Source organism: Lissotriton vulgaris, chromosome 1_1, assembly GCF_964263255.1.
Source record: "Lissotriton vulgaris chromosome 1_1, aLisVul1.2, whole genome shotgun sequence".
Classification (NCBI taxonomy): domain Eukaryota; kingdom Metazoa; phylum Chordata; class Amphibia; order Caudata; family Salamandridae; genus Lissotriton; species Lissotriton vulgaris.
Genome location: NC_141685.1, coordinates 1,359,132,038 through 1,359,150,619, shown reverse-complemented (window position 1 = coordinate 1,359,150,619; position 18,582 = coordinate 1,359,132,038). Strand labels below are relative to the sequence as shown.

At 52.7% G+C, this 18,582-nt stretch overlaps 1 protein-coding gene across 2 annotated transcripts in view; it reads left to right on the top strand.

Moving 5' to 3' along the window:
• The window catches only part of LRP1 (LDL receptor related protein 1), a 1,437,817-nt gene that overhangs the window by 818,259 nt on the left and 600,976 nt on the right, over positions 1–18,582 (top strand). The window lies entirely within an intron of this gene.

Below are 18,582 nucleotides of genomic sequence, written 5' to 3'. Positions count from 1 at the left end.
AACTTGCACGTTGTGTGTGCATCTTATGTCGGTGACGGACCCTCATCTTATTTGGATGTGGTGTTTGCGGGAGGATCATGGCACCATTGATTGTGAGTTGAAGCTGAAGTCGCGCTGGGAGCGCCAAATGAAACTTCTGTTGGCGCGTCTCAACAGATCGACTGGCTGCCCCCCCCCGCCCCCTCCCCTTCGATCAGCTTCAGCAGACGGCCTCAGATACGGCTGTGGTCGTTGTCTTCGCCCTTCCCGATGTCGCGAGAGCGTCGCTCCCCGGTGGGTAAGTGTCGCAGTTTGTCCCCTCCTATCCACCGTTTCCTGGTGAGGGGGGTCGAGAGTCCAGATGGAGACATACTCTGTGGCTTTGCGGGCCTCGCTGCCATCTCCTCCTCCTTCTCCTCCTGAGGCGTCTGCAGATCCCTTGTCTAGCGCACGGCCCTCCACAGCACCACCGGTGGCTCTGGCCCAGCACTGACTGGTTCGGATCCAGGCTTGGAGGATGTGATGCTGTTGGGGTGTGGCCCCTCTAGGGTCCGACCTTCAGGACACGGCGTCTCTGCCTCGCTGCAAACTCCCACAGGAGCCCCTGTGGTGTTGCGGGAGGTCGCCGGGGCTCGGGTTTCATCCCCGAGCCCCTCCCGGCCCTCTGGGCAGGCGAAGGCCTCGTCGAAGGCAGAGCGGACGCCACCACGGTGTCGGTGTCTGCTTCCGGGAGCGCCACAGGGGTCGGTGACCTCTTGTCGTCCCGCTCTGGGTCGAGTTGGGATGGGGACTCCTAGTCTCCCCCGGGCCTTTCTCGTCCTTTCCCGCGGGCGGCTGCCTCGTCGGAGGGCGGGCGTTAAGTTGATTCGTCCCTGGCGCAACCGCATGGGTCGCAGGACCGCCTCCACAACATTCTGTGCCGAGGCTGGCAGAGGACTTCGGGTCACTCCCCCTGTTCCTCTCGTCCCTCCAAGCAGGCGGCTGCCTGGGTGGAGGTCGAGACGATGCCGTTCCGGCACCGCCCTCTGGCTACTTCGGCTCCAGCCCCACTCCGGTCCACGGTGCGATGTGACTTGGAGAAGCCCTCTCTGGTCTCTCCTTTGACACCAGATGGTGCGGGCGACCTACCTCAGGGTGTATACTCCACGGCTCCATACAGAGATTGTGCCGCGGATTCGGAGGCTGGCTGCATATTGGTGTTGTCCTCCCCGGAGACTGGCCGCCGCGTGGTTTCTTTTTCACCTGCGTCGTCGAAGGGTGGCTCCCCGCCATTCCAGAGGCCGAGGTGTTCGTCGGAGGAGCGGCAGGTCCCTCATTCTTTGGTGCCTTCTGGCTTCCAGGTCTGGCCTTTGCCCGTCCTGCTTGGCCTCGGGGACGACCAACTTAGTCTGCAGCTGTCACCCACAGAGGAACTGCTGTCTTCTCCACGGGGCCCTACAGAGGCGGGTGCGGCCTTCGCTCATGCGGTGTCCACGGCTGTGGGCATTCTGCGCATTGGGGACCCGATTGCTCATCTTCCAGCGGACCAACTCTTGGAGGTTCTCCACCAGGGCTCTGGTGGAAGGGAAATCTTGCTCCCCTTTGAAGGTTCGCTCCTTTCTTCCCTGACGGGGGCTTGGAGGCGTCCTGCCTCAGGGGATCCGATGCCTTAACACCTTCTGCACCGACACCTTCTGGTGCCACGTGACCCGGCTTGCCTCTCCCTCCACCCCTCTGCTGCCAGTCCACTTTTGGGGACCGCTTCCCCTCCCTGCCGCCACTGTTGACTTTTCCGTCCCGGGTGGCCCATTGGCTAGACTCTTAGGGGCGCAACATGTTTGCCTCAACCAGTGCTGCCCTGCGGGCCCTTAACACCCTGTGTATATTGGCGAGGGCCTCTTCTTGTTTTTGAGACTCGGCTGAGTCTTTGGGATCCACGGCTTCCCAGGAAAATGTTAAGGTTGGATGCTTTGGATGGTCGGGAGCTAGTGCCGTTTATTTTCTGCTCCACTCTGGACATCTCGGAGGTGCTGGGCCAGGCCCTGGCTTCCTCAGTCGCCCTCCATCGCCATGCTTGGCTTCGGGATGGCGTGTTCCCTGAGAATATACGGGAGCAGCTCATTGATCTTCTGTTTGATGACAGCTTGTTGTTCCATGCTCCGGCTGATTCTGCCATCCAGAGGTTCCTCGGGGGGGCTCAGTCCTCCTCCTCCACCTCCTCCTCCTCCATCTTATTCTCCTCCTCCTCCTTCCCCTCCTCAGTGACTGCTGAGTTGAGCTGGGTTTGGGCTTTTGGAATGCCCTGGCTGTAGATGGTGTTTGTTGGCCATTGAATCCTCCCTGCTGGGACTTTGGCATTGTTGGCTGTTGGACGGTCCTTGTTTGCCTGTGTGTTTTGTTTTGCTGGAATGAGTACACAGACTTGGCCCTGAGATCAGGCCTTCTGTGTTCTTTGGGCTGATGTCAAGCCTTCCGCGGGGCTGTTTTTTCCTGTGGCCCTTTGCTTTCTCTTCTGCTGTGGAAGTTCTTCCAAAGAGGGTTCCCGTTTTTTGGGACTTACCGTACCCTATGTGGGTTAGTGGTAGCTGTTATATAGCTATGCTCTGCTGGGGAGTGCTGGTTCCCTTCGGTTACCTGTTCTCCATGGTGTTTCAGTATGTTGCTATTGCTTCTTGCAGTTGTGTGGCGGCCCTTATAGTAGTGCGTCCTGCCATTTCCTCTCCTTCCTGCCCTGTGCAGAGAGCTGGGATGCTTCAGTGTCCTTCATGCTTCTGGAGGCTTATGGTTATAGCTACCGTTCTGGCTGGCCTGTTGCCTTCCCTCTGGGTGGGCTCGCCTTTTTCCTTGGATTCCCTGGACCCTCTAGGCTTTATTTTCTTCTTGTTCTACTGCTTGTCCTGGCGTTGAGTGGAAATTCAGTTGCCCTGGGGGTGGAGTGGGGTGTTTCGGCCGCTCCGGCATTGCCCTAGGTTCCTCTGTTGTGAGTGTGTGGGCATCCACTCTTCCTTATTCCTCCTACATCCCTTCTGGGGCTGCTGGCGTTGACTTGTGGGGGACCTCTTGCCTGGTAGGGACGAGGTTACCTCCCTGGTCTACAGGTCTGGCCCCTGTGGGCCTTCAGTTCTGTCAAGAACTTGTGGGGTCCTTTTGCAGACCCTCCTTCCCCGTGGGTATTGCTAGGGTATCTATTCTAGGTGAAGGAATCTGCGGCTAGTAGTCTATCAGATGTATGAGTTACTTACCTTCAGTAACGATGTATCTGGTAGAGACGATTTCAGCCGCAGATTCCTTCACGGCCCGCCCTTCCTCCCAGTTCTACGAGGACCCCTGAGCTGGTCCTTGGTACCTGCTCCCGGTGGGGGGCCAGGTCTTCTGGGAGTACCTTCTTTGCTTTTGACGGTAGCTCCGTCTGGTTGCTTTTCATCCTTCCTCTTGGCTCTGAGAAGGTAGGGTTCTGGTGCTCCTATGCCCCGCTGCTCTGGCTGCTCAAGGTTGGGGAGGTTTGCCTCCAATTTCTCCCTTCCCTCCCTTCCTCTTGCTGCGAGGGGCCTGGCCCCTCTACCTCCTCTGAGTTGGGGCCCTCTGGTCGTGCCTTACCCTTGTTTCTTGGGGGGTAGATGCCCTCTAGGTTGGGGTGGCTGGAGGTTGGTTGTTCCTGCCTGTTGGGGTTGTCTCCCCTTCTATGTTTCGGGGTGAGATTGTAGGCCTGCTACATGTGTCATTACTTGACGCAGGTTTCCTGTCTCCGGGGGTGAGGTAGGGGGTTGCTGTCAAAGTATTGGCAGGGTGGCTGCTCAGGGCTCTGCTCTTTTCTTCCTCTCTCTCTCTCTCCGCCCTTGGACACTGCAGTGTTGCTCTGTTCTTTATGGGGTTCTTTTTGGTATACTCTTTCGCACACTGTTCCCATGCTCCAACAGTTTGTTTGGTGGTTCCGCGTTGTGGTGCGGAAATGTTCTCTGAAGAAAACTGACGTAGGCGCGCTGGGGTGGGGCTTATGTGACCTCGATGATGTCACGTGCGCGGATGACGCTTGGGCGGAGTCACGTGATGTCGCCCCGTCCCCGGGGCGCAGGGATGCTGTGGAAAAAAGTTTCTGGATCCAGTCTCATGCCTGGGGATAATTCTACGTGAAGGAATCTGCGGCTAGAATAGTCTCTACCAGATACATCGTTACCAAAGGCAAGTAACTTGTACTTTAGTTTAGATACATAAAATTGGTTTAGTTTACATTAGGAACTTTGCACGCCTTATGAGCTCATCTCACCAATAGGTTAAAGAGTATTTTCAGTAAATTAGTTATCTAACCCTAGCTCTCTATTATACACATCAATGTCACCGTATTTCTGCTGAAATCCACTATGTAGTTGCTGCATGTGAGAAATAACAATCAAATTTCATGAATGGGTCATGGAAATTTTACATTATTATTTGTTATATTTCAACAATGACTTAAAATGCTGTGAAATGAAATTCTGTTTAGAAAACAACCCTCCTTGTACTGCTCACCAACTTTAAAGGATATCGATTATGGTTGGAGTAGTTCTCTAGTATTTTTCCATCTCACAATACCCTACTGATATTTAGGTAAACTCATCCCTTCTTCGGATTCTACTTAGTCATGTTCCTTACACTAATTAATTCAGTTTAAGTCCAATCACAGAGTCTTCCATACACTTTTGTCATACTTGAAAGTCTAAGTTTCTTTGTTTTCCAAGCATAAAAGCATTGTTTTGTTTGTTTATCTTTTCCACACTGAATACCCAAATAACTATGGGCCCGATGTAGGTGTCCATTTACCGACCGGTAACGGCCGATTTCGGCCGTTACCGACCGGTAAATGGTCATTCCTGATGTAGGGGCCCTATTTTACCGATTCAGTAAATTTACCGAATCGGTATTTTTACCGATTCGGTAACTTTGAGATGTAGGTGGGACTCTTCTGAGTCCCACAGGCCTTACCGAATCTGTATTTTACCACCCAATCCTATTGGGTGGTAAAGTACCGAATACAGGTGTGCATGCACGTCTCTGCATGCACACCTGTGCAATGTGACACACAGACATGCCCTTAGGGCATGTCTGTGTGCCACATGGCACACAAGTCCGGAATTGGGGTGCTAGAGGGTATCAAAGTGACACCCCCTGCACCCATGAAACAATCGGAATTTACACACACACACACATACTGCGCTGCCTCACACACACACTACGCTGCCTCACACACACACACACTGCGCTGCCTCACACACACACACTGCGCTGCCTCACACACACACACTGCGCTGCCTCAGACACACACTGCGCTGCCTCAGACACACACTGCGCTGCCTCAGACACACACTGCGCTGCCTCAGACACACACTGCGCTGCCTCAGACACACACTGCGCTGCCTCAGACACACACTGCGCTGCCTCAGACACACACTGCGCTGCCTCAGACACACACTGCGCTGCCTCAGACACACACTGCGCTGCCACACACACACACACACACACACACACTACGCTGCCTCACACACACACACACACACACACACTGCGCTGCCTCACACACACTGCACTGCGCTGCCTCACACACACACACTGCGCTGCCTCACACACACACACTGCGCTGCCTCACACACACACACTGCGCTGCCTCACACATACACACTGCGCTGTCACACACAGCACTGTTACACACAAACTGCACTGAGACACACACTGCACTACCTCACACCCACACTGCGCTGCCTCACACACGCCCACACTGCGCTGCCTCACACACACACTGCGCTGCCTCACACACACACTGCACTGCCTCACACACACACACTGCGCTGCCTCACACACACACACTGCGCTGCCTCACACACACACACTGCGCTGCCTCACACACACACTGCGCTGCCTCACACACACACTGCGCTGCCTCACACACACACTGCGCTGCCTTACACACACACTGCGCTGCCTCACACACACACTGCGCTGCCTCACACACACACTGCGCTGCCTCACACACACACTGCGCTGCCTCACACACACACTGCGCTGCCTCACACACACACTGCGCTGCCTCACACACACACTGCGCTGCCGCACACACACACTGCGCTGCCGCACACACACACACATCTATCTATCTATCTATCTATCTATCTATCTATCTATCTATCTATCTATCTATCTATCTATCTCCCTCACTCTATCTATCTATTGCTTCACCACAGCATCACTCAGCACCACCACAGCATCCCTCATGGGAAATACAACATCACTAGTCGCTACCACAGCATCACTGAACGCCACAGCATCTCTCGTCGCCACCACAACATCACTCAGTGCCTCCACACAATCAATCTGTGCAACCATTCAACAACTGGTTCAAATATGTTCTCTCAATGTTTCAAGCTTTATTACAAATGTCACAAAAAGATGTTAATATTTCACTTCTGTTCTTGGATTTTCGTCAGAATAAAATACAATTAACATAATCTTCACAAAAATTATTTACAAAAGTTTAAACTATTGCCATTATAAATGACAATAACTTTTATTTAAGTATTAATTATTAAAAAATGTAAAAGCCATTGTTATTTGTAATATCAATACATCTAAATCACGTAAATACAACACATATTGCATTATAAATGCTATAGGTGTCACATTTGCGAAAGTTAAAACTATTGGCATTGTAAATGACAAAGCTATTAAGTTCGCTATTTTCAAAACCAACACATAAATAAAAAATGTGTCATTTACAATACCAATAGCTCAAACTTTCCTAATGCGAGACCTATTGCATTGCAAATGTTTGTTGTTATTATTTGTGAGTACACTGTACCCCTGGTGCATAGGGATGCCCGGTTTCAAGCTTTGCAAGGCCTGTCCGCGCACAAGGTCGCTGACGGACCCACACCGTGAGTGTCTCTTCTGCCTGGGGCGTTGTGAGAAGGTGGCCTGATATGCAGTGCTCACTATTCTAGTGAACACTATGTATCAGTCCAGCAACCCTTATTGATGATTGGTTGTAAGTCAACCTTATAGACCAGCTATCCTAGTAGCATGGATACGAGCAGTCTAAGGCTAAAGACTCGAGAGGGCGTGTTAAGCCAGCTGTTTACCACACATATACCCCTTGAATACCCAGTGAAAGGACACCACACAAGTGTTATGAAAATAAACAGTTATTTATTAGAGATCACAACAGCCCTGTACTCTTTATGAGGACAGGGTACTAAGCACAAACCAAAACTCTTACAAAAATACTTAAGTTAGCACAGTATATACAAATGCCCGAGGGGCACGGAAAACCATATACTCTGAAAGTGGAATGCGAAATTCCTAGCAGGTAAGTACAGTACTAATAGCTTTTGGAATCGCTAGGACTTGACTAGGGAATCGTTAGATTATGTCTAGGAGGCCTAGGGGACTCGGGTGCAGTGTGTGCACTCTCACGCGAGATGCGGGACAAAAGTCTATGGTAGCTAGGAATTAGAAAGTTAGTGTTCTCGGGCGAACCCGACCTGGTAGGGAGAAAACGAAAGTAGATTCTGACCCTTGGATAGTGAGGCTATGCTGGGGCACCGAAATGCCGAAGTTACCTAGCCCAGGGGCTGCAGCTGCATAGGTCTGAAAAGACGTCGGGAATCCTCGTAGACGGACCAGGAGCCGGAAGAAAAGATGCTGGCCGGTGACCAGTGAAGAAAGTTCAGTTGGATCCAAGCCTGGATCTCGAAGATAGATGACACCTGAAAGCAGAGGGGACCAAGTTCGAGACTACTAGCCAGTAGTCAGTGGGCACCAGGAGGGCACCGGATGGTAGCCACCTCGACAAGGTGAGTGGGTGACGCTTGACTCGAAGATCTCACGGACCAGGAGGCGTTGTCGGCGACCAGGATGGAGGATCGAGCTGTCCCACGAAGATAGAAGCTGTCGGCGTCGCTGGACCCAGGATTGGGCAACAAAGCCTTGGCAAATTCAAGCCCACGCGGTGGACCTAAAATGGCGTCTGGAGTGGACCAGGAGGGTCCGGGGTGCCTCTCTTGAAGAAGGAAGCAAGGGCCAGCCTGGAGCAACCAGACCAGCAGAAGAGTTGTCGTCGGGCGTCGTTCAGAAGGCCACAAGCCAGCCGGCTAGTAGCCAAACAACGCGGTGCACAGCAAACAGCAGAAGGGCCCCACGCCGATCGTGGAGATGCAGGGAGGCTGATCTTGGGTGCTGGAGCTGCGCAGGGTTGGGGCTTCTCGGACCCCAAAGCACTCACCAGTGGAAGACTCGGTGGGCTTGCAATAAAGATGTCGTGCAGTCTTGGCGATCGTCGGTCCCTTGAGGTCTCGTCGCACTCACGGTTCTCAGCTTTGCTGTAGAGGTGAGTAGAGGTCAGAGGTGCCAGGGAAGCCGGGTCTCGTCGTGCTGGGTCGTCGGATTCGTGATGAAGGACTTGCAGCAGGCCGCAGTGTTCTTTAGGATGGTGCCTGCGGATGCAGGGTGACTACTCCTTAGCCACAAGGGAGAATCTTGAAGAAGAAATCGTGAAGTCCTTTCGAAGAAAGTGGTATCTTGATTCCAAAGATGATCTAATTTTAACAGGGGGCCCGCTCCCATCTTTATACTAAAAAAGGGGGCTGACCCGGTGACTAGGTCCTGCCTATGGGTGGGACTAGGTGGGGGGTGGTTACACCCCTCAGCCATGCCGGACTTCCCCAGGCCAGGGGCTGGTGTGCCCCTGGAACTGGTTCAGACCGGCCTATGCGTAGTGAGCACCGGGGTGCCACTCAGCAGTCACCTTCCTGTAAAGCCCTGCCTACCCAGGATACACAAAACCATGTCTGGGACGGTGCTAGCACCGCCCCTGACAGGAAACCCTTTGTCCAGGCCTCCCTCGCTGGAAGGACTCCCAGCAGCAGGAGGTCAGACTCGTGTCTGTGGTGGCAGCATCCATTTTGTGGAGCTGAGGCTTCAGTTAACTTTAACCGGGGTTCACAGTTACATACATGTCGTGTCCCTCTAGAAGGGTGGAATGCTAACCCCGTCGCCAGAATTGGCGAGGGGTTAGTATTCCAATTCGTATGACACCTTACTCGACATGTTTTGATAAAGCAATACCAAAGTTAGCATTTAACCGCGAGGATTATAATGCACTTAAGAGTATATGGTATGCGATATCATGGAACAGCTATTAGGACTTGATTCCGCAAGCTGCAGACAGGCTCAGCTCATGCCAGAGCACCATCTCACACGATTCCAAGCACTCTGCCTTCAGGATTGTCAAGGCCTGCCATAGGAGTGACTGATAGGAATCTGTGTGTCCATGTTAGGGTTAGGTATAGGTATACTACACCTACAGCAAAGGGTGATTACACGACTTTGCCCCAGCTGTCATGCAGCCAGTTGTGTCAAATTTAGGAGGCCAGCCAGGGGTGGCATAATACATGCTGCAGCCCCTGGCAGCCCTGGGTACACCTATGCCCTGAGTTACAGGGTCTGATAAGGTGGCCCAGTACCAATTGGAAATGTACCTAGGGTACATGGAATCCATTTTAAAGAGAGAGCAGTAGGCCTGGGGTCCTGATTGGCAGGGTCCCAGGTCGACTATGTCCAAAACCAGCTAAAACACAGGGCAAAAAGTTGGGGGCAACCATAGTCAGGATGTACCTTCCTACACAACCCCCCCCCAAACGAAAGGAGATAAGGCTATCCTTGTCCAGGTAAGCCTCTATTACCTAAGTGGCCATATAAGGAAGTACCAGCTCTGGCTTGGTTTCCCCCTGTGTCATGGTCCACTAGGCAACCCCTCACCCTAAGGGTATCTGAGGGTCTCCACCATAGGGAATCTCTGTCTCTGGTGTGTCTTGGGAAAGAAGAAGGCTGATGCTGGGATGGAGTGCTGAAGTGAGGCTCCTCTACCTTTGGGCTCAACTTCCTCCAATCACCATTCATCATGTGTGCCTTTCTTTCTTTAGCTGAGATGCACTGAGCTCTCAGGGTCAGCCTCTGGCTACCTAAAGCTGGAGGCTGAGTCCCTCTGTTTGGCTTACTGGAGGGACAGGTCAGGTCTGGGGTTTTTAGGCCCCATGTTTGGCTGTGCCCAACAGTGTCCAGCTGTGGGAGTTCCCTAACTACTTTTAAGGGGGATCCCTCAGGAGTCTGACTTATTTTCACTTGGCTAGGTTTACTAGCTTCAGTGATCCTAATCTGTTGATTAAGGGGTTCTTTTGGACAGGGGGCCCTTTGGGGTCCACCACTGGCCTCCCTGATCTCTTCAGCCCTGGGCTGACTGAGGCAGGGTAGAGAGGTGCAGGTTACCTGCTCCAGACTGGGTCCCACCTGGGAAGGGTCCCCTGCCATCAGGGGCTCTGCCAGGCTAGGCCTGACTACCTCTGGGGCAGTTCCTTCGACAGGGGTAGAGTCAGTTCCCTGAGGAGGCTGGCTCTCACCTAGTGTCTGGGAGGGGGAAGACTCTTCTTCCTCCTCAATGCTCTCTGTTTGAGTGGAGTGATCCATTGTTTCAGGCTTCACAACCTCACTATCTGTCTGAGTAGAGGCTGAGACCATTTCAACCTTGCCAACCTTTTCAGGAGGGCACTCAGTCTGTGTTTGGGCTGTGACTGTCACAGCCCTCCTATCCTGTTCTGAAAAGTCTGTCTGAGCCTGGGCAGTGGCTACCACTGCCCTTCCAACCTTTTCAGGGAGGAATGGTGCTTGGACTGGGGCTGTAGCTATTACTGCCCCACTAACCTGTCTGGATAGGCCTATCATTCTGGAATGTGTTTCTTGTTCCACCTCAGCCCATGCTGAGAGTTCCAGGTCATTCCCCAGTAAGCAATCTACAGGTAGGTTATCTGTCACTGCCACTCTCATGGGCCCTGTGACATTACCCCAACTGAGCTTGACTACTGCCATGGGATGCCTTCTCTTCACTCCATGAATGTCTGTCACCTGATAAGTAAAACCAGGGGTCAGTTGAGCAGAGGGGACCAGATGGTCACTCACCATGGTGAGGCTGGCCCCGGTGTCTCTGAATGCCTCAACTTTCTGACCATTCACTAAAACTTCTTGTCTATACTTGCCCAAAATGTGGGGTCCAGTAGTGAAGTTGGCAAACCCCATGCCAGTCTCACAGACAAGAGTGTGGTCAGGGAACCTGGCTAAGCCATAGTCTTCCTGTGGGCCCAGAGTAATGCCCACCACATTCTTGGGGGCACTCCCACCACCTGGGGGATTACCACTAGTGGTAACAGGAGGTTTAGGAGTATTACCTGGGGGTGTATTTCCCTTATTACCATTTTTAGGGCAACTGGCATCACTTTTGTAATGACCCACCTGTTTACAGGTATGGCAATAAGGTCTCTTCTGTTCTGAAGGAGTGTTCTGGGACCCACCACCCTTGTTGGAATTTTGGGGCCCTTGGGAAGTCTTCTCTGTGGATTTATCCCCACCCTTCTCTTGAGGCTTGGTTGATTCCTTTTTCTGGTCACCACCCTGGTTTTTAGGCCTAACCCTGGTTCTGACCCATTTGTCTGCCCTCTTACCCAATTCCTGTGGAGAGGTCAACTCAGAGTCTACCAGGTGCTGATGTAATAGCTGGTTCTGACAATTATTTAAGATTTGCTCCCTCATAATTAGATTATACAATCCTTTAAAATCAGTAACCTTACTACCCAGTAGCCAGCCTTCAAAAGCCTTAGTGGCACAATCAACAAAGTCAGTCCAATCTTGAGACTGAGTTTTCTGGGTGTCTCTGAACAGCATCCTGTATTGTTCAGTGGTTAAACCAAACCCATCAACCAGTACATTTTTCAAGACTTGGTAATTGTTAGCATCCTCCACCCTTGTGGTGAGGAGCTTATCTCTACCTTTACCATCAAAGGAGAGCCACAAGATAGCTGCCCACTTACTTTGGGGAACACCCTGCACAGTGCAGGCTCTCTCCAAAGCAGTAATCCATTTGTGGATGTCATCCCCTTCTTTAAAGGGGGGCACTATCTTATTCAGGTGCTTTGTATCAAAACTCCTTTCCCTATTGCTAGGTTTATTGCTGCCACCAGTGGGAACTAGCCCACATAATTCTTGCTCTCTAGCAAGGGCAAGTCTTTCTTTGGCCAGGGCAAGTTCTTCCCTTTCAATCCTCAGTTTGACTGCCCTTTCTTCAGCTTCATACACTCTCCTCTTAGGGGAAGACATTCCTCTGTGAGAAGAGTTGAGAGAGCCATTGGTTCGAAAGGATCTGTTAGAGCCTCTTGATAGAGACCTAACTCGTCCATTCCCAATGTTAAGCTGACCTGAGAGTGGGCCCAGGGGTCCCCCAGTACCAAGCTCATGTCTGCTTAAGTTGGACCTGGTTAGTCTATTGACTTCTACCTGTCCCTTATCTGCCTCATCCCCAGACAACTCATCCTCCTCCTCAGCATCATCTGCCTCATGGAGGGGATGGATATCAAAGGGACCCTGTAAGGAGGGCATACTTCCTTCTGGATTAGAAGGGTCTGGGTTACCAGCCCTACTGGCATCATAAGCCTCTAGGAGACCAATCAGAAAGGAAGTGGTGGGGTTAGACCCCTGTTTTAGTTTCCTGAGAGTACACACCTGTCTCATCTCATGGAAGCTAAGAGCAGTATATTTTGAAGGGATGACCTGTGGAGGGTCAACTGACACAAGGGGAGACTCAGTGTTTCCTCCTGTGACCGACATACTGCTTCTAGTGTGGTGTAAGTGATGCACCTACCTACACTATGTGTTACCTACTGGTCCCTTGCTAGAGTTGCAGCCAAGGTGTGCTAAGCCTTGAGGAGCTACAACAGCTGGTTCAGTAGAACTCAGAGTATTCTAAGCTTTAGTTATATGTACCTAACAGTACTTATGTGATCTTTCAACAAGATATTCTTAGGATACGTGTGGCAAAACAACAGCAAGCTCAAATCCCAACCGCTGCTCACCAATGTGAGAAGGTGGCCTGATATGCAGTGCTCACTATTCTAGTGAACACTATGTATCAGTCCAGCAACCCTTATTGATGATTGGTTGTAAGTCAACCTTATAGACCAGCTATCCTAGTAGCATGGATACGAGCAGTCTAAGGCTAAAGACTCGAGAGGGCGTGTTAAGCCAGCTGTTTACCACACATATACCCCTTGAATACCCAGTGAAAGGACACCACACAAGTGTTATGAAAATAAACAGTTATTTATTAGAGATCACAACAGCCCTGTACTCTTTATGAGGACAGGGTACTAAGCACAAACCAAAACTCTTACAAAAATACTTAAGTTAGCACAGTATATACAAATGCCCGAGGGGCACGGAAAACCATATACTCTGAAAGTGGAATGCGAAATTCCTAGCAGGTAAGTACAGTACTAATAGCTTTTGGAATCGCTAGGACTTGACTAGGGAATCGTTAGATTATGTCTAGGAGGCCTAGGGGACTCGGGTGCAGTGTGTGCACTCTCACGCGAGATGCGGGACAAAAGTCTATGGTAGCTAGGAATTAGAAAGTTAGTGTTCTCGGGCGAACCCGACCTGGTAGGGAGAAAACGAAAGTAGATTCTGACCCTTGGATAGTGAGGCTATGCTGGGGCACCGAAATGCCGAAGTTACCTAGCCCAGGGGCTGCAGCTGCATAGGTCTGAAAAGACGTCGGGAATCCTCGTAGACGGACCAGGAGCCGGAAGAAAAGATGCTGGCCGGTGACCAGTGAAGAAAGTTCAGTTGGATCCAAGCCTGGATCTCGAAGATAGATGACACCTGAAAGCAGAGGGGACCAAGTTCGAGACTACTAGCCAGTAGTCAGTGGGCACCAGGAGGGCACCGGATGGTAGCCACCTCGACAAGGTGAGTGGGTGACGCTTGACTCGAAGATCTCACGGACCAGGAGGCGTTGTCGGCGACCAGGATGGAGGATCGAGCTGTCCCACGAAGATAGAAGCTGTCGGCGTCGCTGGACCCAGGATTGGGCAACAAAGCCTTGGCAAATTCAAGCCCACGCGGTGGACCTAAAATGGCGTCTGGAGTGGACCAGGAGGGTCCGGGGTGCCTCTCTTGAAGAAGGAAGCAAGGGCCAGCCTGGAGCAACCAGACCAGCAGAAGAGTTGTCGTCGGGCGTCGTTCAGAAGGCCACAAGCCAGCCGGCTAGTAGCCAAACAACGCGGTGCACAGCAAACAGCAGAAGGGCCCCACGCCGATCGTGGAGATGCAGGGAGGCTGATCTTGGGTGCTGGAGCTGCGCAGGGTTGGGGCTTCTCGGACCCCAAAGCACTCACCAGTGGAAGACTCGGTGGGCTTGCAATAAAGATGTCGTGCAGTCTTGGCGATCGTCGGTCCCTTGAGGTCTCGTCGCACTCACGGTTCTCAGCTTTGCTGTAGAGGTGAGTAGAGGTCAGAGGTGCCAGGGAAGCCGGGTCTCGTCGTGCTGGGTCGTCGGATTCGTGATGAAGGACTTGCAGCAGGCCGCAGTGTTCTTTAGGATGGTGCCTGCGGATGCAGGGTGACTACTCCTTAGCCACAAGGGAGAATCTTGAAGAAGAAATCGTGAAGTCCTTTCGAAGAAAGTGGTATCTTGATTCCAAAGATGATCTAATTTTAACAGGGGGCCCGCTCCCATCTTTATACTAAAAAAGGGGGCTGACCCGGTGACTAGGTCCTGCCTATGGGTGGGACTAGGTGGGGGGTGGTTACACCCCTCAGCCATGCCGGACTTCCCCAGGCCAGGGGCTGGTGTGCCCCTGGAACTGGTTCAGACCGGCCTATGCGTAGTGAGCACCGGGGTGCCACTCAGCAGTCACCTTCCTGTAAAGCCCTGCCTACCCAGGATACACAAAACCATGTCTGGGACGGTGCTAGCACCGCCCCTGACAGGAAACCCTTTGTCCAGGCCTCCCTCGCTGGAAGGACTCCCAGCAGCAGGAGGTCAGACTCGTGTCTGTGGTGGCAGCATCCATTTTGTGGAGCTGAGGCTTCAGTTAACTTTAACCGGGGTTCACAGTTACATACATGTCGTGTCCCTCTAGAAGGGTGGAATGCTAACCCCGTCGCCAGAATTGGCGAGGGGTTAGTATTCCAATTCGTATGACACCTTACTCGACATGTTTTGATAAAGCAATACCAAAGTTAGCATTTAACCGCGAGGATTATAATGCACTTAAGAGTATATGGTATGCGATATCATGGAACAGCTATTAGGACTTGATTCCGCAAGCTGCAGACAGGCTCAGCTCATGCCAGAGCACCATCTCACACGATTCCAAGCACTCTGCCTTCAGGATTGTCAAGGCCTGCCATAGGAGTGACTGATAGGAATCTGTGTGTCCATGTTAGGGTTAGGTATAGGTATACTACACCTACAGCAAAGGGTGATTACACGACTTTGCCCCAGCTGTCATGCAGCCAGTTGTGTCAAATTTAGGAGGCCAGCCAGGGGTGGCATAATACATGCTGCAGCCCCTGGCAGCCCTGGGTACACCTATGCCCTGAGTTACAGGGTCTGATAAGGTGGCCCAGTACCAATTGGAAATGTACCTAGGGTACATGGAATCCATTTTAAAGAGAGAGCAGTAGGCCTGGGGTCCTGATTGGCAGGGTCCCAGGTCGACTATGTCCAAAACCAGCTAAAACACAGGGCAAAAAGTTGGGGGCAACCATAGTCAGGATGTACCTTCCTACAGGCGTGACCATGACACAGAGTCGTATTCCTACTGCCGGGCCATGGCCCCAAAAATTTTGCGGGAGCGGTCCCGAAAGTGGCTGGAGGCCCGGGAGTCGGCCCCACGTCATTCCAGGGCCCAGGCCCGTGGAAGATAGAGGCCCCGGTCGCGGAGCAAGCACCATCCTTCGTAGTCTTCGCACTCGTAGTCCGGTAAGGCGAAGCACAAAAAGTCGAAGAAGCAGCGCAGCTCTTCGTCTTCACTTGCTGGTCGCGGGACACGGCTGAGGCGGAAATTGGCACCACCCCTGCGGCTCCAACGGAGCCTGAGCAGTTACCATCGGTTTGCCCACCTTTCCCGAGTACATCGGCGACTCCGGCCGAATTGCAAGAGTTTGTGTCTGCAATGGCACGGATCTTCGGCCCATGTGGTCAAGTCGGCACGCCTTAGGGCCCAACTATTCCGCAATCCTCAACGTCGCCGGCTCCGGCCCCGACGTCGTTGACGCCCAGAGGTCTCCATTGCTCTGGCCATGGCTCCCTGTTCTTGCCGGTGGACACCGTACAGCCCCCACCGACTTCGCCGACATCGGCACAGTGCCAGAGGGATGTCTCTCGGCGCCAAGGGGGGACTTTTACCCTTTTATTCACCCATGTCCTCGTCCACTTGTGGAGGAAGGGGAGGACTGGGAGGGGTTTGAAGACCCTCTTGCAGCACAGTGCAAGTCTGTCCCCAACAGGGTTGAGGATGCAGAGGCAGGTGGCCCTGATTACATTCCGGTGCCTGGTTCACCATCCCCTTCAGCTACTATGGAGGAGAGTGGCACCTTTTCCACTGTGCTACGTAGGGCGGCCGAGGCTCTTGGCCTCGAGCTCCCTACATTGGCTGTCAGGACCAACCTACTGACTGAAGTGCTTCAGCCAGCTTCTTCTTCAACAGAACCGCTGTTGCCGTTCAATGATGCACTTACTGATGTGCTTCTGGGCATTTGGTCCCGGCCCAACACAGGGGCCCTAATGGACAAGGGTTTGGGCCGACTCCATCGCCCGTCCCCTGGCGACCCTGCCTTCCTCACCCAGCACCCTACACCTGAGGTTTGGTGGTTCAGGCCTCGACGTCTCAGAGTGCTTTTCCTTCTGCTCCACCAGACAAGGAATCCAAGAATTTGGAGCTGTTTGGCAAGAAGATTTATTCTTCCGCAAGTGCTGGACTGCGGTCTGTGAACACTGCCTGTCTCTTGGGCTGCTATTCCCATTCTGTATGGGATGCGGTTGAGCAGGTGCTACCTCAGTTTCCGGAGGGGGCCCAGACAGTTCCCTCCTGAACTCTTATGGAGGGTAGAGATGCGACCAGGTTCACTATACGTTGTGGTCTTGATATCGCTGATTCGCTGGGTAGGGCGATTTCCACAACGGTGGCACTACGCCGTCATGCCTGGTTGAGGACAACTGGTTTTTCGGCAGATGTCCAGAATACTTTGATGGACATGCCTTTCGATGGCACTCGCCTTTTTGGTGATCAGGCGGATTCCCACTTTGGAGCGTTTCAAAGACTCTCGGGCCACGGCCAAGTTCTTAGGGCCTTTCGGCCACATGTACTCCTTCCGCTTCTAACTTTTGTTCCTTTCGAAGCTCCGGAAGGGGCTTACAAACACGTTAATTTCAGAACAAGCCTGCGCAGCAACAGCCCCAGCACAGCCGCGGTTGTGGGGCTCGCAGAGGCGGGTCACGCGGCCAGCATGCGGGTCAGTCCACCAACACCCCCGCTGCCAGTGCCTCCACACCTTCCTAGTCCAGTGTTTCAGGCCCACCAGACGTCAGTGGGTGGCAGGATTTGTCATCACCTCCCCCACTGGTGCACCATTACATCAGACAGCTGGGTTCTGGAGATTGTTCGAAGGGGTTACCTCCTCCCCTTCGAGTCTACCCCCCCCAGCCATGCCACTGCCATTCTACCGCATGTCGGGGGATCATTTGGCTCTTCTCCAGGAGGAAGTTACGGCCCCTCTTGGCCAAGGGTGCCATTGAGTGCGTTCCGATGCCAGAAGTAGGTTGTGGTTGTTACTCCCACTACTTCTTGGTTCTGAAGAAGGTCAAGAGTCTACGTCCCATCTTAGACCTTTGGAGCGTAAATTGCTTCCTCCGGAAGGAGAAGATCAAGATGCTCACTCTGGCTCAGGTCTTGTCTACTCTCGACCCACAAGACCGGATGGTGGCACTGGACCAACAGGATGCTTATTGTCATATTCCCATCCTGCTGGCCCATCGGCACTACCTGCGATGCACGGGGGCCAGGAGCGTTTTCAGTTCATCGTGCTCCCCTTTGGCTTACCAGCACCACTCGGGTGTGCACGAAAGTGATGGCGGTGGTCGCACCTCATCTGCGCAGATCAGGTGTTTCAGTCTTCCCCCTATCTCGACAACTGGTTGTTCAAGGCGGGCTCGCCCCATACAGTCGTTTCCCTCCTCCAGATTACGGCTGACCTCCTGCATTTGCTGGGGTTCTCCATCAATGTGCCGAAGTCGCACCCGATTCCCTCCCAGAAGCTCCTCTTCATCGGAGAGGTTCTAGACACGTCACAGTTTTGGGTTTATCCTCCCGAACAGCGAGTCCAGGACATTCGGGCTATGATTATGACCTTTCAGCCCTTGTCCTGGGTTTCGGTCAGGACGACCCTGAGACTGCTGGGCCGCATGGCCTCCTGCATCCTGCTGACCAATCATGCCAGATGGCATATGCGAACAAAACAGGTGATGGACGGAATGTGGATCAATGTCACACATTCACCCCAGTCCAAATATCTGGGCCCAAATCCATCGTTTTTTTGCACTCCACACCACCCTGGGTTAGACAATGGCGATATGCAAATCAGCTCTGACCCTGTGCCCCATGGGAACAGTCCAGTCCGAACTACAAAAGCCATGTCCTTCCCAGAACGGAATCAAGCATCCGAGGACCGGACCGGTTTCGAGGTAACACCTCATCAGCCCGGCTAGCTTGA